This window comes from Leptonychotes weddellii, chromosome 3, assembly GCF_054177405.1.
Source record: "Leptonychotes weddellii isolate Sample4059 chromosome 3, ASM5417740v2, whole genome shotgun sequence".
Classification (NCBI taxonomy): domain Eukaryota; kingdom Metazoa; phylum Chordata; class Mammalia; order Carnivora; family Phocidae; genus Leptonychotes; species Leptonychotes weddellii.
The window spans coordinates 133,879,378-133,897,906 of NC_138371.1; the positions used below are offsets into that span (position 1 = coordinate 133,879,378).

General features: G+C 39.9%; 1 long non-coding RNA gene across 3 annotated transcripts in view; it reads left to right on the forward strand.

The window, feature by feature from the left end:
• Window positions 1-10,431, forward strand: part of LOC145720661 (uncharacterized) — a 104,238-nt gene extending 93,807 nt beyond the window's left edge. For 2 of the 3 annotated variants that reach the window (XR_014143808.1, XR_014143807.1), the window contains 2 exons: window positions 56-276; window positions 4,774-4,949. This is a non-coding gene — a long non-coding RNA (uncharacterized LOC145720661). Of the gene's footprint in view, window positions 1-55; window positions 277-4,773; window positions 4,950-8,811 lie in introns of those variants that run through there. The other variant, XR_014143806.1, reaches the window with a different exon arrangement.
• Window positions 10,432-18,529: the final 8,098 nt, after the last annotated feature.

Below are 18,529 nucleotides of genomic sequence, written 5' to 3' on the forward strand. Positions count from 1 at the left end.
AACAAAATCTAACATGATCTTGAAAATCTCACTAAAGTAGTATGTACTCTCTCAGGTGCAGAGCCTTGAAAAGAAACAACATCTTCAGCAAACTGTCACTGCCCTATTGATACCCTTCTGTGCGTCACTTACCGCGTGCAAACACCTGCAACTCTCTGCGTAAGGATTTTCATCTGGCAGTGGGAGCACCCTCAGCCTGTGGTGGAGGTCAACCAGAAGTCTGGAGAGTTAATGTCTCTCAGAATCCTCAACCAATGACAAACAAGGAGTTGAAAGGTAAATATCACTGCTTCTTTGGCCATCAGTCAGGATAAATTAGATGTGTTCTCACTGTCTCCCGGAGTTCCCTTGAGGGGCTGAGCTGGATATCCTCAGATAACTGGCACAGAACATACCTTTTATTGTCTTCATTCCCTTTCCTGATTTACATCTCCACTCTCCCAGTATTTCCTGGGATGAAACCCCCCACCCCCAAATACATTATTTAGATTTGAATGCTCGTGTCAGAGTCAGCTTCTGGGGAATTCAAACTAAGACACCTTTAGATAAATCCGTTATAGCCGTGTTTTCATTCAGTGAATATGGAAACAAACTGTTCCTTTTTGGCTGAGGACCTGGTAGTATAACTGACTTGATTTAGAGACTGTATACTATGTATATGTGTACGTAAGTCTGTGTGTATGTATTCTTAGAGCTGAAATGATAGTGGAGCTCAACAGTGTGGTTCTGCCTTCCCATTCCAAATTCCAGAAGTTTCTTCATTCCTCTGAAAGTTTCACCTAGAATATGGGTCTTAGATCTTCCTCTTCTATTCCCTTCCTGAAAATTTCACTTCAAATCAGTAGCTGGGGCAGCCCAGGCAGGTAGTTTTGCATGAGGAAGGAGGGAAGCCACAGCAACAGCACATGGGGAATTAGGTAATAAGTAGGATGAGAACAGTTGAGGTTCAAAAAAGGAAACAGAGGTCATCTTGAAGGGGCTCCTACTGGTCAAATCTGAGACAATTTAAGCATCAAAAGAAATAATATAGTAACAAATTATAACCATTGAACAAAATATAAATCTGTGAGTTCATACCAACATTAACTAATTAAATTTGATGAAAAACAGGATATCTACAAATTTTGAAGTACCTCCCACACAAAACACTTAATTACAAAGAGAAAAAGAGTAACATTACTGTGGAGAACCTTGGCAGACACTGCCTTACTCAAGTGATCAAACTCAATATCATTAGTAATAGAACAAATCAAAATTGTGCACAACCACAAGGCGAAGATGCAATAAAAAGCCACCACTGTGATATTCCTGCTGAAGATGATAACTGGAAAAAATCATGAAGAAATATTTATAAAACATAAAACTGAAAGACATTCCACAAAATAACTGACATTCAAAAATATTAAAAAAACAAAGAAGTTGAGCAAGAACTGATGAACTTTTCTAGACTGAAGGGGACTAAAAGATATGACAACAAAAGGCAAAACATAATTCTTCTTGGACTCTTCCTATAATGGACATAATGGGTCTAGAGATCAAATGGTAGCAATGTTAATGTCCTGATTTTGATGGATACAATTTGGTTACAGGGTATATAGGAAATACACACAAAAATATGGCAGTCACTTACTCTCAAATGGTGCGCGGGGGGGGGGGAATATTTGCACTATTCTTAAAATGTTTCTGTAAACTTAATTTTTTTCTCTTTTAGTACTCAGAGAAAATACCTACAGCTACTGATATCTAGAGACTCCCCCCAAAAAGTCAATAAACTGCCAGAAGACCCCAGTCAATAAGATCTACCAACAAAACACAGGTTTCATCAGATTTTCAGTGCCTCACACTAAAGTATGAATAATCAACCAAATATCATCAAACTTTTGAGGAAGACTTACAACATGCCAAAACAAACAAGTAGAAAGAAGAAAAAACATACATAGGAAAAAGCAGTGCTTCATTTTTTGTTTCTCTTTTTTGTTGTTGTTGGTTTTTTTTTTTTTTTGAACAATTTTATGGAACATTCACAGGGTTGCCACAAAGTCCCCACATGCAATAGCTACCATTTTTTGAATGAGCTTTTCCATTTTCAAGACAAATTTTGATTCTCTCCATGTTCTTCTAGACACACTCTCCCATGTTGATAGTTGAAAATTTACTAAAGCAATACCCAATAGCTATTTTTAAGGAACTTGATAGAGCTAAAAATCATGAATCAAACCCAAATAGTAGTTTACTACCTAGGCTTTAGAATCAGAAAGACTTTGGTTTGAATCATGATCTACCAATCATATTCAATGTCCCTCCTGATTCCTCTTTCCTCATCTGCAAAATGGGGATAATAATATCTACCCTCATTCCATGGATATGAAAAGTAAGTGAGATAATATTCCTAACTTTCCCTAACACATAAAAGGTGCTTATGAAATGGTGCTAGTGACGTATTGTGATTATTCACCATCAGCTTCTCCTAATCTCAAGATGTATATGTCTTTGCTCTGGAAGAGGCCCTGAGCTCATCATTTGTCTCAATCATGTTCTGTCAAAGAATGCCCATGGCAAGTGTCCCCTGATCACTCCACTTTATTTATGACACCCAGCACACAAACTAGTACCTATGCCAAGTGTCCTAGTTATTAGACTATTGTCTCTTATACCTGGTTGCCACCAATCATTTCCCCTTGCTTCTTACCTCTCTGCAAGATCACCTGTAAAAGCCTTGTACTCAGCCTTGTAACACAGCTGAGAAAATTGTTGAAACCAAAGGTAGTAAAGATAAGTAGACAGAACTGAACATATCATTGTTATCACTTCTTCTCCCTCTCTTCCATTTCTCCCATCTCCAGGTCAGTCCACAGAGGTCATCGGTCTCTCAAACATCATTTTCATCTTAGCACTGCCTTCCTCAGGAATGTATGGTGACTCCCTATTGCCTACCAGACACCAGATCTAAACTCCTAACTCAGATCCTGGGTTTCATTAGGCTTCAGCCAATTAGACTGACTACATTTTATAGTCTTGAACTGACTTTTCCATTTTGTGGAACTGATCATTATTTTAAAAAAGAACTGGTAACAGCCTATAGGAATAGACGTGTTATGGGAATGAGATGCTTGGGAAGCTGGCCCATGGTTCAGCCAATCTCACAGCAAACACTCTGGAAGGTGCTATACTAGGGAGAGAGAAGACAGGGAGCCAGAGTCTCCACAATGTCATAGAGACCAAGAGGCAATCTCCCCAAAAATGGAGCAAGCTTCTTGGAAGAGCTTGAAGTGATCCTCACCCCAGTTACATGCTGTCAGGAGCCATCAGATATCCTCAGGAGGATTTGAGGGCCATGAAAAATTCATTCTCACCGTGAGGGTTATTATACTTCTTTAGAGAAGGCCATCTATATACAATAAGTTGTATCCTTTACTTGCATTTAAATAATTTGAAAATAACTTGAATATTTTTCTTGTCTCAGTGGGTATTTCCACCAACCACACATATCTACCAGATTATTTCCACAGAAAGACTTTTTAAAAAATTGCTTATTAAATAGATCTATGGTAGTGTTCCTCCATAATCAACCAGTTATAATTTTTAGCTGATTGCATGATCACTCTTCAGGTTTCATTACATTTTATGTTACCTACAAGGAAAATTATCTGTGCCTAATTTATAGATTTAAAAAGGTGGCTTAGGCTATTTCCATATGATTTTATTTTATTTTTTTAAGATTTTATTTATTTGGGGGCACCTGGGTGGCTCAGATGTTAAGCGTCTGCCTTTGGCTCAGGTCATGATCCCGGGGTCCTGGGATCGAGCCCCACATCGGGCTCCCCAGTCCATGGGAAGCCTGCTTCTCCCCCTCCCACTCTCCTTGCTTGTGTTCCCTCTCTAGCTGTATCTCTCTCTGTCAAATAAACAAAATCTTTATTAAAAAAAAAGATTTTATTTATTTGTTTGTCAAAGAGAAAAAGAGAGAGAGAGAGAGCACAAGCAGGGGGAGTAGCAGGCAGAAGAAGAAGCAGGCTCCTGTGGAACAAGGAGCCCATGCAGGACTCAATCCCAGGACCCTGAGATCATGACCTGTGCCAAAGGCAGATGCTTAACCGACTGAGCCACCCAGGCGTCCCTCCATATGATTTCAAATAGCCAGCTGAAAGTACAAAATTCACTCAAATGTCTGCATTTTGGTCTACATGAAATCAAACACCTAGATATTTAAAAATACCTGGGGGCGCCTAGGTGGCACAGTCAGTTAAGCGTCCAACTTGATTGTGGCTCAGGTCATGATCCTGGGATTTAGCCCTGCATCTGCGCTGTGCCCAGTGCAGAGTCTGCTTGTCCCTCTCCCTCTGCTCCTCGCCTGACTCATGCTCTCTCTCTCTCTCTAAAATAAATAAATGGATCTTTAAAAAAACAAAAATAAAAATAGTTGGACCTTTGATATATCTTATAGATCAGCCTAAGAAAGAAAGAAAATTGGGAGATTCAAAGCATATTTATATATTTTTAGTGCTCCTGCTAAATTTTTACTTGGCTAATTATGATTTTGCTTTAAAGGCTAATTATGATTTTGCTTTAAAGTTAAATATTATGTTTGGGTTTTTTTTTTTATAAGTTGACTTGATACTAAATTATCCTTATTTTTGATGTACCTCTCATGACTTTTTAAATATATTTACTGTCATTCATTTCATTAACTTTTTTCACTCTTTATTTCTGAAGGATTTATGTCTTTAACTTAGCTTGATTTCTTACTTCATGTTACAAACTTTTTGATTTCAGGAATCTATAAAAAATACCAAGTGCAAAATGAGAGATAAAATCAAAAGAAAGCTTCTGTTACCTGATTTCACAAAAATATGAAGATTGATGAACAGGATGGGGATGTGGTACTATTTCAATTCATCAGTGGCATATATTTCGAGCTTCCCATGTGGCACATTACAAGGTATTTTTAAATTCTTACTTCTTTCCATGAAATGAAATATGTTTACTATGCATATATCCCTGAAACAAATAGTTATTCATATTTAAAAGTGAAGAGCATGCATCTCTTGATGAATCATCTGGAGGTGGTAAATGTAAATAGCAATGTATTTATGTTTGTGTAAATGTCCTTTAACCACGCTGCTGACCAAACTTCATGTTCAGCCTCATTTTATAGGCTGCTTTACAAAAAATAATTCTGACTTAAAAATAAATAAATATATGGGAATCAATAGCACTTCTTTCTATTTCTATCTCCTTGGAACTCATCATACCTCATAGAATTGAATTTAAATACATTTCTTAATGACTAAAATGCAACTCATTCCAGAAGTCCATTGGAACTTGCCTCCCCTAAACCTGCCTAGATGCACTTAGAATAAATCCAGACTCTTTTACCTGACTGACAAGGCCCTACCTGATCTGTCCATGCACCCACCCTCATAAATGATCACTGCCTTATTTAGTATCTTATAGTCATACCAGTCTTCATGTTACATGACTTGCAAGGCTAATTTTCCCCCTCAAAACCCTTACATTTGCTGTTCCCTCTGTCAGGAAAGTTGTTTCCCCCAAATCTTTAGATGGCCTGCTATTTCTCATCATTCATGTCTGACCTCAAAGGACACATCCTTGGAGAGGTCTTCTCTAAACATCCTAAGTACTCTCCATGCCATTGCCCTGGATCAGAGCCTGATCTGTATCTGACATCATTTATTTACTTGTTGCTGTCTGCCTTAGGATGAGTCCCTGGATAGCCTCATTCTCTCCACCTTGGGAGGCTTTCTCCTCCATCCTGATCATCTAAGTCTGGTCCCTAGATTCTCTCCAGGTTTCTGGTCTCTTCCCTCAACTCTCTGCTGGGACTGGAACCTGTCTAAAATCCTGAGCTTATCATGTTTGGCCCTAATCCCTGTCTTCCCCTTACTAGCACCCTCTGTCTCAGAACTAGACATAGCATCCTATATCCTCATGCCTTGTCTCCACAGAGGGGCCTTCCTGAAACTTCTTATCTTTAAGAAACTCTTGCTATCATAGCTAAACTCACGAGGTCAGAATCTTTGGCTTGTACCTAGAAACTTTGATTGAACACTGACCTCCTTAAGAAACATGAAGATTATTCTTTTACTTCTCCAACATTCCTTGAGATTGTAAGTTCTCTTGATTCCCCAGTATTCCTTGATATCTTCAAGAACACCATTTCTGAAACAAAAGATTTCCCATTAATTTTATCAAGACACAAAATTATGATTCATGTAGCTTAATGCAGTGACACATGGCACAGTGAGGTGGTTAGTTGCATGAGCTTGGGTACAAATCCTACTGTGCCATTTTCTAGCCATGTGAACCTGGAGATGTTTGTCAAGCTCTCTGAGCCTTACCGTCCTACATATAAAATGCGGGTAATAAAAGTATCTTCCTGAGAAAGTTGTCATGAGGATTCAGTAAGATAAGGTAAAGTGTTCCTATTTGTGCCAGACATGCTCATATATTCTTTGGGAAGGTGCAGAATAATGCAACCCTATGGAGAGGAATTTGCAGTATATAACAAAACTACACAAGCATTCACCATTTGGCCCAGCATCACACCTACAAGGGCACCTCCATAAGTACAATACAACATAGGTACAAGGTTACTTGTCAAGGCTTTATTTGTAATAGCAAGATAATGGAAAAAAAACAAAATGGGTAATCACAGAAGACTCATTGACACAATGAAGTACTATGCAGTTATGAAAAGAATGAGAAGTACTTCTATGAATTGCAATGGAGGGATTTTTATAATATATTAAATGAAAAAAGTAAATGCAAAATAATATCATAATATATCTATATAACCTTTATCATAAAGAAAATCAGACATATATATCTCTATACACATATATAAACACATAGCTATACATATAAAGATATATACATATGCATATATATGTAACTTATTTACTTGTTTTTGCAGAATGAAATATGGTAAGGATAAACCAGAAACTAATGAGACTAGTTACTCATAAGAGGTGGATGGGAATTGGGAGAAAGACAGAATTAGAAAGAAGACTTCTCTTGGTAGATATTTTTAATGTTTAATTTTATTTTTAATTGTTGCCTTTTGAGCCATGTAAATGTTTTACATATCCAAAAATTAAATTTAAATTTAAAAAGATAGACCAAAAGCAAAACCCAAAATTGAATACAGACAGAAACAAATGAACCTAACCACATATCAACTTGATGATGTAACCACACAGAAAAGTAGTAGGTTTTGAACACAGAAGTCTGACAACACACTTGGTGAAAACTTACCAGACAGTTCCGAGGTGGGTCTTTCTATATGGCATGTGCCCTGGAATCTTCAAAAATATTAATGTTGCAATTGACAAATTAGGTGGCAGAATGGGGTGGGGGGGCTGTTCTGAATGTACAGAGACCAAAAAGGTGGAATAACTGAACATATGTGTGCTCCTTCTTTGGATCTTGCATTCAACAGAAGAATAGCTATAAAGGCCATTGTTGGGACAACTGGGGGAAATTTGCATGTGGACTGTATGTTACAACATATTATTATATCAATGTTAAGTTCCTTGGGTATGATCATGATAGGGTGTCTTTGTTCTTTGAAGATACATGCTGAAGTATTTAGAGATGATCTATCAGGATTCTGCATGAAACTTACTTTCATACTATAAGCAAAAAGAAAGAGAGAGAGAGAGAGAAAGCAAATATACAAAATGTTCATATTAGTCTTTCAACTATTCTGTAGGTTTAAATTTTTTTCAAAGTAAAAAGTTTGGGAGGTAACCCCCAAAACAAACAAACCAAAAAAATAATAATAATCTGTGCTTCCTAGCTATTACTATCTCTGATTCTCCCAGTCTGGGAGTCTGTGAGAAGGAAACCTGAAATAAATACATATGGCGGATAAATAAAAAAGAAATCGTGTACTGGGATCTATTTTCAGCCTAGTGAAGCATGTCAGTTGGTACTTTACTTATTCGTTTCCCATAGGATTTGCCTAAACAAATAAAATTGCCTCCAACTTTAAAAAAGGAAGCGAGACTGTCTCCAAGCTTCCCTGGAAAGAAGCAGTTAAAATTTTATCCTTATTTTACCTCCTTATTTAGTGGTGTGCCTTGGCAGAAACTCAAGGGGAGTGTAGTTACAGCCAGCCTCCGGAAAAATCGCAGACAACACTACCTCTTGCTCTCATGAATTACGTTGGGGGACATGCCGCTGCTTCCAACTTGCCCGTCTCAATTGTGGTGACAAAGCACCAGGCCAAGAGGCAGACCCCTGGGTAGTCAGGTCTATATTATTTCAGATTTTAAATACTGAAAGCGAGACAGAAAGCCTTTCTCCGAGATCAGAGAGTGGGAAGTGTAATTTACAATAGATTAGGCTCACCTTATCTGGGGAGGCATTTAAAGATCTATAGGCCCTTCCTTTTAAATTCCTGATATACAATTGACCTAACAAAACACCTTTAGACACTCCTAAATTATATACTTAAAAAAAATCTTTTTCCCAGATATATAATATTTGCCCCACAAAATGATGAAATATTTGCCACTGGCCTTCTAGTTTCTTTTCTTTCAAGGCTTAAAAAGCCTATTTGATTTCTGTGGCCGGATTGTGTCCAGGTACAGAAAGACACCCTTTGTGACTGGTTAAAAGCTAAAGAAAGGCTCTATTGAAACAAAATGCTGCTCATATCCCCATCCATGCCAGGAGGAACAAATTGCACAAAAGAGCCTAAAGAAAACTGTTTTATAGTTACTACTGTGTTACATTAGCTGACAAGGGAGAGTGATTACATTTATAGATTTTTTTTTCCTTTTATAGAGGCAGAATCTATATGCAGCTGAAGAATTATGTATTATCACCACTGGAATTTGAATTCAGCTAATGAGAACTAACAGCAAAGGAAGACGTCTAGCAAGGCTGCTTCGTCTTGGTCCTGTATATGGGCCATAAAATTAGGCTGCCTTGCTTCCCTTTGGGGCCGCAGCACTGATCTGCAAATGTATTTCAAGATTCCATTTGTGCATCCATAAAAATATTAAAACATGCATCTCTTTAAAACATGCATCCAAAACTAATTATGAAGTTGGAAGCTATTAATACCAAGCCATCATTATAAAATAATACCTTATATTTGCATAGTGTTATGTACCTCTGTGCTTCAGAGCACAGTCACGGACCTAATCTCACTTAATCCTGGGAACTTGGTGAGGTAGATTGCATGATTAGTCTTTCCACTATGTAATTAAGGCAGCTGAACAAGACATGATCGTTCTCAATGCTGAAACTTTATGTCCACCATTCATCACAATGAAAAAACTCTAACTTGAGAGAGAGAAACAGAAACAGACTCAGTTCTGTTACTTACTAGCTGTATAACCCTGGACAACTGACCAAACTTCTCTGAGCCTCAGTTTCCCCAGCTGCAAAATAAAGGAAATAATACCTACTTCTTAAGAGTGGTGTGATAGTTAAATAAACTTAAAAGAAATAACTGCACTCAAAAATTATAGCTATTTATTCATCCACTCGTTCAGCAAATACTTCACTGTTTTTAGCAGTTGACAGACAAGAAAAATACAAATCTAGAAGAGGCAAGTAATACAGCTATCCTGTTAAGATACAGTGCCAGCCTTCACGAAGCTCACAGACATGAAGGATGGTAGACATTTAAATAAACCATTAGAATGTAGTGTGATATTAAGGAAAGCAGGCCAGGGCCACCACATATAGCTGTGAAGGTTTTACACTGCACAATCCAGGGGACAACCTTTATGTCCCAGTGTATGTGAGTGATGACAACCCTAGAGGGGTGTAATGCACCACCCAAGAAGCCATACACAGCAATCCTGCTGGTAACAGAAAAAGGTTAATTAAGGCTTCATAGAGGTCATGTTGAATCTAGGTCACTTCAGAAAAGAGAAGAAGTGCATGAGAATACATGAAACGAATATGGAATTGTAAGAGCACCACTGCCATAGTAGATAGAGTATATATAAGACAGAAAAATGAAATTGAAAAGATAAACGAGACCACATGATGAATGGCCTTGCAAACCATGCCAAAGAATTTGCACTTCACTCTTAAAACAACAAAGTGCTTTAGTGTAAATATATGATTGTTGCTTTAACATACCTTCAACACTTTCTATCAGCTCCTTGTTTTCATTTGGAGATTTGCATAGCCCTAAGGGTCGTACAAACAGAATGAAACCCAGGAATGTTATTGATGATGCAGAAACAACTGTACACAAAGCTTTGTGGCCAAGAGGGAGAACGGCTCTAGAATAAAGTCGACATCCTGGCAGGCACTGGAGAGAGAGGAAGAAACCAGGCTCCTGATGACTATATTGAACCCCTAAGTCTAACTTTGCCTGAAGTCCACCTACTTTGTGATCTTCAATTACGTGAACCAATAAAATTCTATTTATTATATTAACAAGTTTGAGTTCTGTTTTCTGTTACTTTTAAGAAAAAGATTTTTAACTGATATAGGTGCCAATGAAAGACTCTAAGCAAAGCAACATAACACTATATATATTTTATAAAAATATTACTTGTAGCAGCTGGGAAAAAGATGTACCAAGAGAGGCCAGAAGTGAGTAGAACAGTCTTTCACCAGAATCCACACAAGAAGGGAAGTCAAAAGAAAGAGCTTATATATCCTGACATAAAAAATATTTTAGAGGAATACTTTTAAAGGATAAAACCTCATTGCAAAATAATTTGTATAATATGATCTTGTTTTAGTTTTTTTTAATCTTCATTATTTATGTGCCTATGTGTCATTTCACATTTTACTACATATATTCTGTCTGATTTTTTTAAATGAAAATTTTGAGTTGTAAAATTTAAAGACAGAAAATTAAAGAAATAATGACCAAGTGACCTACTTCTGTGGCCTTGAGTGGAAAGGATGAATTTGAAAGGCATTTAAAGTCAACCTTTCTAAAGCCATCCTTTAGGAAAAGTTCTAGCTCCACCTCATACATGACTCTTCTCTGGACTATCCTGCCCAGGGTGGTCTCCCTCCTTTTAACTCCTAATATTCTAGCTCCCTGGATAATCATTCAGTCCTACACATCCTGTCTTGCACCAAAGATTAACTTTTCATAAATGTGCATCTTCCAAATGGTTATAATCTCCAAGAATGTTTTTTTATAGCTCTACTCCACCTAGCTCTGTGCTTTGTATGTAGTAATTATTCAAATAGCCCCTGGTTAGCGGAGTGCTCTTTCCAGTACACTACACTGCCCACCTTGTTTCTGGTTCCCCAGCCTAACCCCCACCACCCCTTGACCTAATATAGAGAAGAAAGCCTGGGAATTTCCAAACGATTGCAAATACCTCTGTCTTGCCATGCTCAAAACTCTCCCAGCTTCCAGTTTTAGCACTGCCTCTGCATTACCAAATGGCTTTGGGGGAAGTCTCAACCTCCGTGGGGTTCTTTCTACTTATAAAAACTTCCAGAGAAACATTTGGAGAAGTCACAATTAAAAGTCCAGATAGTCGGAAACTGTGAGGCACAAAAAGAAAAAGTAAGCTGATGGAGGAAGATAACATCAGAGAGGAAATAACATGTCAGAAGGAAGTACATTCTAGAGAAAGTGCAACTGATAAAGACATCCATTTGAGGAAAACAATAGGACAGGAGGGTGTAGCTAAAGACTTTGTACCAGAACTCATGATCCAATTACATCAATGGTCCCCAAAGGAATGGAACAAATGTTGCAAACAGGTTTGATTACGTTGTGTTTGTTGTCAAGGTCATTTACTCGTAAATGTTCATTGAGTGTCTATATTGATGAAGCTCTGTGGTCAGTACTGAGAAGACAGTGATAAAAAAGATAAGCATCATCCTGCCTGCCTGAAGCTTAAGTTCTAGTGAAGGATAAAGACAAGTCAACAATCTGTTGCAGTACAGTGTGATATGCTGAGTGCACTATTTAGAGGGCACGTTGTTTTCTGTCAGCGTACGTTTGCATTTTCCTTGAAATACAAACCATAATGTTTGTGGTGCTCTGAATGAGAAATATAATGGGTATTGTGGACTGAATGTTTGTGTCTCCTCTTCTAATTCATATGTGAAGCCTCAATCCCTAATGTGACTATATTCAGAGATAGGGCCTTTATGAAAGTACTTAAGGTCAAATGAGGTCAAAAGAGTAGAGCCTTAATCTGATAGGATTAGTGTCCTTACATGAAGTGACGTAACTAGGGAGAGCTCACGATCTCTTTCCAACACATGAGCACACAGCAAGAAGTCAGCTGTCTACAAACCAGGAGGAGAGATCTCACGAGAAACCAATGCTGAGAGACCTTGATCTGAAACTTCCAGGCTCCAGAACTGTGAGAAAATAAATTTCTGTTCTTTTTTTTTTTAAGACTTTATTTATTTATTTGACAGAGAGAGACACAGCAAGAGAGGGAACACAAGCAGGGGGAGTGGGAGAGGGAGAAGCAGGCTTCCCGCAGAGCAGGGAGCCCCATGTGGGGCTGGGATCATGACCTGAGCCGAAGGCAGACGCTTAACGACTGAGCCACCCAGGTGCCCCAAAATTTCTGTTCTTTAAGCCACCGAGTCTGTGGTGTTTTGTAATGGCAGCCTTAGCTGACTAATATAATAGGAAAATTGCAGAGCGTTACAGGAGCGCCTAACCCCATCTTAGAGTTCATAAAAGTCCTCCTAAGAGAAAATGAAATTTACTATTAGGTCTAAAGGATGAGTAAGAGTTAGCAAGTCAAAGGGAAAGGTGGTAGAGGGGCTGGGGGAAGGTACTGAGTGGGGACGGTTTGCCAGGCGAGGAGAAGAGCAGGTGCACCCTGAGTGGACTATCAAGTGGGAGGGGCGCAGCACGTGAAGAGATCAGCAGTGGCAGGCACAATAGGTCTTTCATAAACCTTCATAAGAAGTTTAGGTTTTACCCTGAGATCCATAAAAATGCTATAATGTTCCTACGATATTAAAAATTAATAATAACTGGAATCATTTGTTTTATGTAATTTGCAAACTATCTGGAAGGAAATTTCCACTTTTGCAGTTTTTCAAACATTTGCTCAGCACCACATGGTTAGCTTTCAGTGACATTTGTTTAATAAATGATGGGTTTAGGCCTTTTCTGAGGATATTATAATCCTTGTCTTACCATCACAGTGTGCCCACGTTCCAAATCAGAGGGTTTTTTAATCTGTTATTGACATTGTAAGAGAGTCTTTCTCTGAAGCAATCCATATAATAACTCCGCCCTAAAATTCAGGTTCACGTTCGGGTTGCCTCCTAAAACTGAGCCCTTGCAGACCAGCCAAGACAGTGCTGGATTTGTGAAGATCAAGTTTAAAACATCCACTCTGACCTCCAGAACAGTTCTGTGTATTCTTGCACCTTCTGCAAGCTGCTGATTCTTGGATGAGTATTACCACTACAGTTTTACATTTTTCATCCTGCCGGAAAACAATAGCTAAATATCAGAGCCTGAAATAATATTTTGTTCAGGGGTCTGCCAAGCATGTCAGGTCAAATTCTCCTTTTTTTTGGCCTTCGAATTGTTCTGTGAACTCCCATAATAGCATTGCACCACATTTGATCTTCAGGAAAACAGACTTTGAAAACAAGAGTTGATGGACCCTGATAGCCAGTTTCTTAGGTGTATCCTTCCAGCCACCCAAGCATGTGAGATAGTTACACTTTGATTTCAGGATCTTTGATACCTCCAAAATCCCCCCACAGCTCTCTGAACTCAAGGCTATTGAGAGTCCACTACATGCTGGACATACCTTAGTCTCAGCCTTTGGGGAAGATGCTAGCTCTCGGATATCTTCACAATACTTTTTCAAACCGTCCATTTCCTATAGTGTGTGTCTGGTGCACAAGGAAAAGCTCAGAGGGATAAAACTAGGAACTAGAGCTATGGGATGAGTACTGTGGCTCAAACCTCAGGTTGATAAGGTGAGAAAAGCCCCACCCAAACCTGGCACCACGGCTGATTGCAGCTGACAGCAAGAAGTCGTTTGGAGAAAAGATGTTTCTGTGATCAGTGATCTTTGAATATCTGAAACCTGAAATTCTGGAGGAAGATCAGATGGTGCAGGCGGAAAGGACCAGCTCGCTTGAAATTCTCTGCCAGGCTTTGTGTAAGGCTCTGTGGTAGCTTGGCCAAGGCATTGGATCTATTTCATATAGAAATGATATTAAATGAGTACCCTGCCAGAATAGCTATTATCACTTCTAGTGCTAGATTCTCTCTGCCAATATCTTTCCAGGTTCTCCTCTTTCCTCTCGATTCGTTATCAGCCCTTCCACCAACTTGTGCAAGGAAGTGAAGCAAACAGGTTTCAGGTGGAGGAAGAAGTTGAACTGATATGGAATCACGGGAGAGGCAGATCTTACAGGGAACTGGGAAGCTAGCATCACCTTTCAGAGTTGTCCCATAGTAAGGCAGGGAGGCGGGGCTTTATATTCCTAAACTAGAGGTGATTAGGTGATGGCTGCTCCAGCAAAGGGTCATGACCTTGGGGAAGGCAATCTCTGGGGAGGGCTCAACTGTGAGGCCTCAGCAGAGACACCCCCAGAATCTGGGGAATGGGTGTCTTGGACCAAAGGGGGACACGAACGGTGCCCCAAGCATCTTCCATATCCTCTCACCCCAATAATGTGAGGAGCAGCCCAAGGGGTAGAGGGAATCTGGCTGAGGGTCATTTAGCTGCTTTTTCTCCCCTCTCTATTTAGATCAGCATCCCCTTTATCCCCTTTCCTCTGTCCTAAATTCTAGTGGTGTGTTAGAGGAGTGCTCCAATGGACTCCTGTCTCCACGCCTTCAAAAGTGTCAGACTAAGGCAGGCGGCTTAGGCCACGGGTCTTGTGATGTTAAGTTTGCAAAACTTAATGCGGTGCTTTGATAGGTTTAAATGGATTAGGTGATATATATATATTTTTTTTTTTAGAAAAAAAGGAATTTCTAATACTCGCTTCTAATTTTTATTGCTAGCTTTTAATTGCAAATGCACAGTATTTCGGCTACATTTGGGTCCAGTTGATTTTTGTCCACCGTCCAAGAAGCCTTACAGCCGTTGTTTCTATGGGAAAATGTATATTGAGTTCCAAAAGCTCAAAAGAAGTCTTGGAACAGTGCCCAGGTGGGGCTGGCCACACAGGTAATGGGCTGCAACGAGCACGTTATAATTGTCAAACCCTTCAAACACAGGTAGGGAGAGCATCAGCCCATTAAGAGCTGAAGTTGCCTTTTAACTGTGCCCGGTGCAAACTGACGCTGGAGGGCAAACTATTGTTCTCATCAATTTGTTCCCAACAAATAAATCCAGTACCACACACTCCAAAACAAGGTAGGCTGTTTCAAGAGATCACACATTTTAATGGAATCACACTTCATTTCTGGAACAAGCACATCTTGCCCAGGCACCTCAACTGTCATTACAAACAGGATCTGGTCACTGCTCCCTCTATCCCTAGCATTCTCCCTGTTTTACTGGGAAGGAAGCTGGCATGAGGCGCTGAAGTGACTTAGCCCCAAACTAGGGGTCAAGGCTGCAGCAAGCAGCTGGTGAAAGCACAGCCTGCCCCCGCCTCCACGCGGCTTGTCTCCCCACCTCCGCCTGGACTCCCTCCCAGCTGTGGGGCCGGAAATGTCCCTCTCACTCTCCTTGGCTCAGTTACCTGTGAAACAGGCTGGAAACAGCCATTCCCAGGAAGGTTCAGTGTTCATTCACTAATCAAAGAAGAAAAACCCGCCCCCAAGGAGGACATAGAACCCAGCACCGTTTCTGACCATTTCTTTCCTCCCCAAAGGGGGTCCGAATTTCTGAGGTTTGAGGTCCTCTGGTTCCTTTGACAGCAATGTTAATAATCATACCAGTTTTCCCCTGGCGTGGCGGCACCACCAAGTAAAGAAGCCCAGTGTAGGAGATGCGCCCAGTGCAATAATGCCGGTTAAATAAGTACCCTTCATTGCCTCCCCACAGTCAAGGAGCTTAAAATCCTGTCAATTCATCCCACGTGAGGGAGATTATGTGATTTACATGTTAAAGTGTCCCTGTGGTTTGATTTGCATAGCAAAGACTTTGGGGGCACAGAAACAAAGGATCAGTGTGCATGACAAGAGTACTATTAGCATAGAGCATTCGGATTTTCAGACAGCCCAGCCTGGCAAACAATCCAGCACCTTCACCACACCCGCTGAGTTTATAGGATTTGACAGTTTCTCATCAACAGTAAGGGGAGGGGTTAGGGAGTTGGGGTGTGGAAAGAGGTTGACTAGAAAGGCTGTCTTCTTAAGCACAATAATTAGTCTTTTCCTAAAGGGCTCCCCTCCTCCCACCACCTTTTTTCACCCTCTGATATTCATTCCAAGGCAGAAATATGATGCCTAATAATAGTGGAAGAGATCAGCCACAACCATTTTGAACACTGAAGAACACAGTAGCTCAACCCTCATCAGCGCACGCACGTGCGCACACACACACACACACCCTGAAATGTATTTATTTGCATCTTATTTCTTCATTTATTTCTGTAATATGGACCAAGCAGCACCTAATGAAAAGAACACTGGTTAGGAAGTTCAGAGACTTGGCTTTAAGTCCTGACTTTGCCACATTCGTTACTTGGACAAGTCACCTAGTTCCTCCATCTACAGCCCAGTTTTCTCCCCAAGACGGAAGATGGACCAGAGAAACTCTACAATCCCTTCCAGCACTAGCATAAGAGAAATTAATACGACAAACCAGTGCACAGTTACATCAGACAAACGGAAAGACAGGAATGTGGGGGTTGGGGCCAAAATGAATGTTTCAGAAATCCCACCTTAAGTGTTTTGTCACCTGTCACTTTAAGAGTGTACTTACTTACCCACCCTGAGCCAGTCTCTCAGTTTTAAAAGAAGAACATCAACAAAATGTGTCTTGAGCTCTTGGGAGACTTAAATATAATGCTCTAAGTGAAAAAGCACTTTGCAAATTATATATGCAATACACTGTTACTATGTGTTAACTCCAATGAGATGAAAAATCCAAGTACTAACATCAGGATGTTGTGAAATAGTCCTTTAAACCCATTGGTTTTCAGGTGGGGGGTTTGGGGGTGGGAGTGATTCTGTCACCCATGAGATATTCGGCAATGTCTGGAGACATTTTTGATAGCCACACTGGGAGCACGGGAGAGGGCTACTGGCATCTACAGAAGAGTGGCCAGGAATGCTGCTAGATGTTCTGCAAGGCACAGGACAAGTATCCCACAAGGAAGAATTCTCCTGCTCAAGAGTAAACCTAATACTCAAATACCGTCCTAAACAAGGGCGGTCTGTTTTCCCAGGGAAGAAGACAGGTCCGGTTGGTATGAACCACCAAATACTTAGGTCCCATGAATACCTAGACTCCCAAAGAGTCCTACAGCCCTGTGACAAAGCCCCAGCCAAAAAATGGTTTCCCTCAGAGATTTAATCATCAAGCTCTTGGCCACAGGGACTTGGAGGGAGGTGGTCCTATAACCAAAAAGTCCCATAAATAGAAGTGCATGGTAATAACTCTACAAAGTTTATGCTCTCTTTTTTATTGGGGTGGAGGGAAGAAAGTCAAGTCTCCAAACTCATTTATTGTGTATAATGTGGTAATGGGAGTTGGGGAATGAATGCATGAGGAATACATGATGCATCCATTATACTGAGGGCTGAAATTGATTCTGCATGTGTTCCATTCTCATGCACACAATTAAGTGCACAGCTCATTCTCTATAGAAATCTACAAAAGATCTGCTATGAACATACCATGTAAGGGGGAAAAAAATCTACTATAATTGATATATTTTTTAGTTACTTTAAAAAAAATTTAATCACTAGCCAGGTGTTACAGAATTTGAAGCATGAGTAATTCTACTGAATATCTGTTGAGCATTCTGGAAACACTTCTTGCAACCCAGGCTGAACACTGAAGGTGATTCAGGAAGATCTTCGATGGGTTGATGTGTTCAGTCTCCAACAGTCTCCAACCTTAGATGGGAAAAAATAAATTATGAAACCAGAAACTCTTATTTCACGTTTAAATAGCAATATTTTTGTTTCAGAGGGAAAAAAATCACTTTAAATACATTTCTATTTTTTCTCATATAATCCCGGAAGGAGGATATTACAATAAATGGGGAAACAAAACTGTAAGGAATAAGAAAGCTTTGAGGGTAGGGTTAGAGCTCAAAATCTTTAAGTTATTTAAATTCACACCAACAGCTCTGAAAATGCCGGTTACCCTCTCTATACTTTGTCCTTCGACTCGACACCCTCCTGTTCCGTGTTATGCCAATGTGTTCTCTACATGGCTTTCTGAATAACAGTGACTTGGTAGGCAAAGGTATGGCAACGCTGGGCCATTTCCTCTTGACTTGTCCTGTTCAAACCAGAGTTCAGGTCTTGAGCCTGGTGTTAAGGTCTCTGAGTCCTGACACCTGACCCAAGATGAGAGTTCTTTCCTTTACCCTCTTGAAATGTCAAGGGGGCACTGGCATGGACTCTCTCCACTGAGTTAAGAGCCGGGCAGTG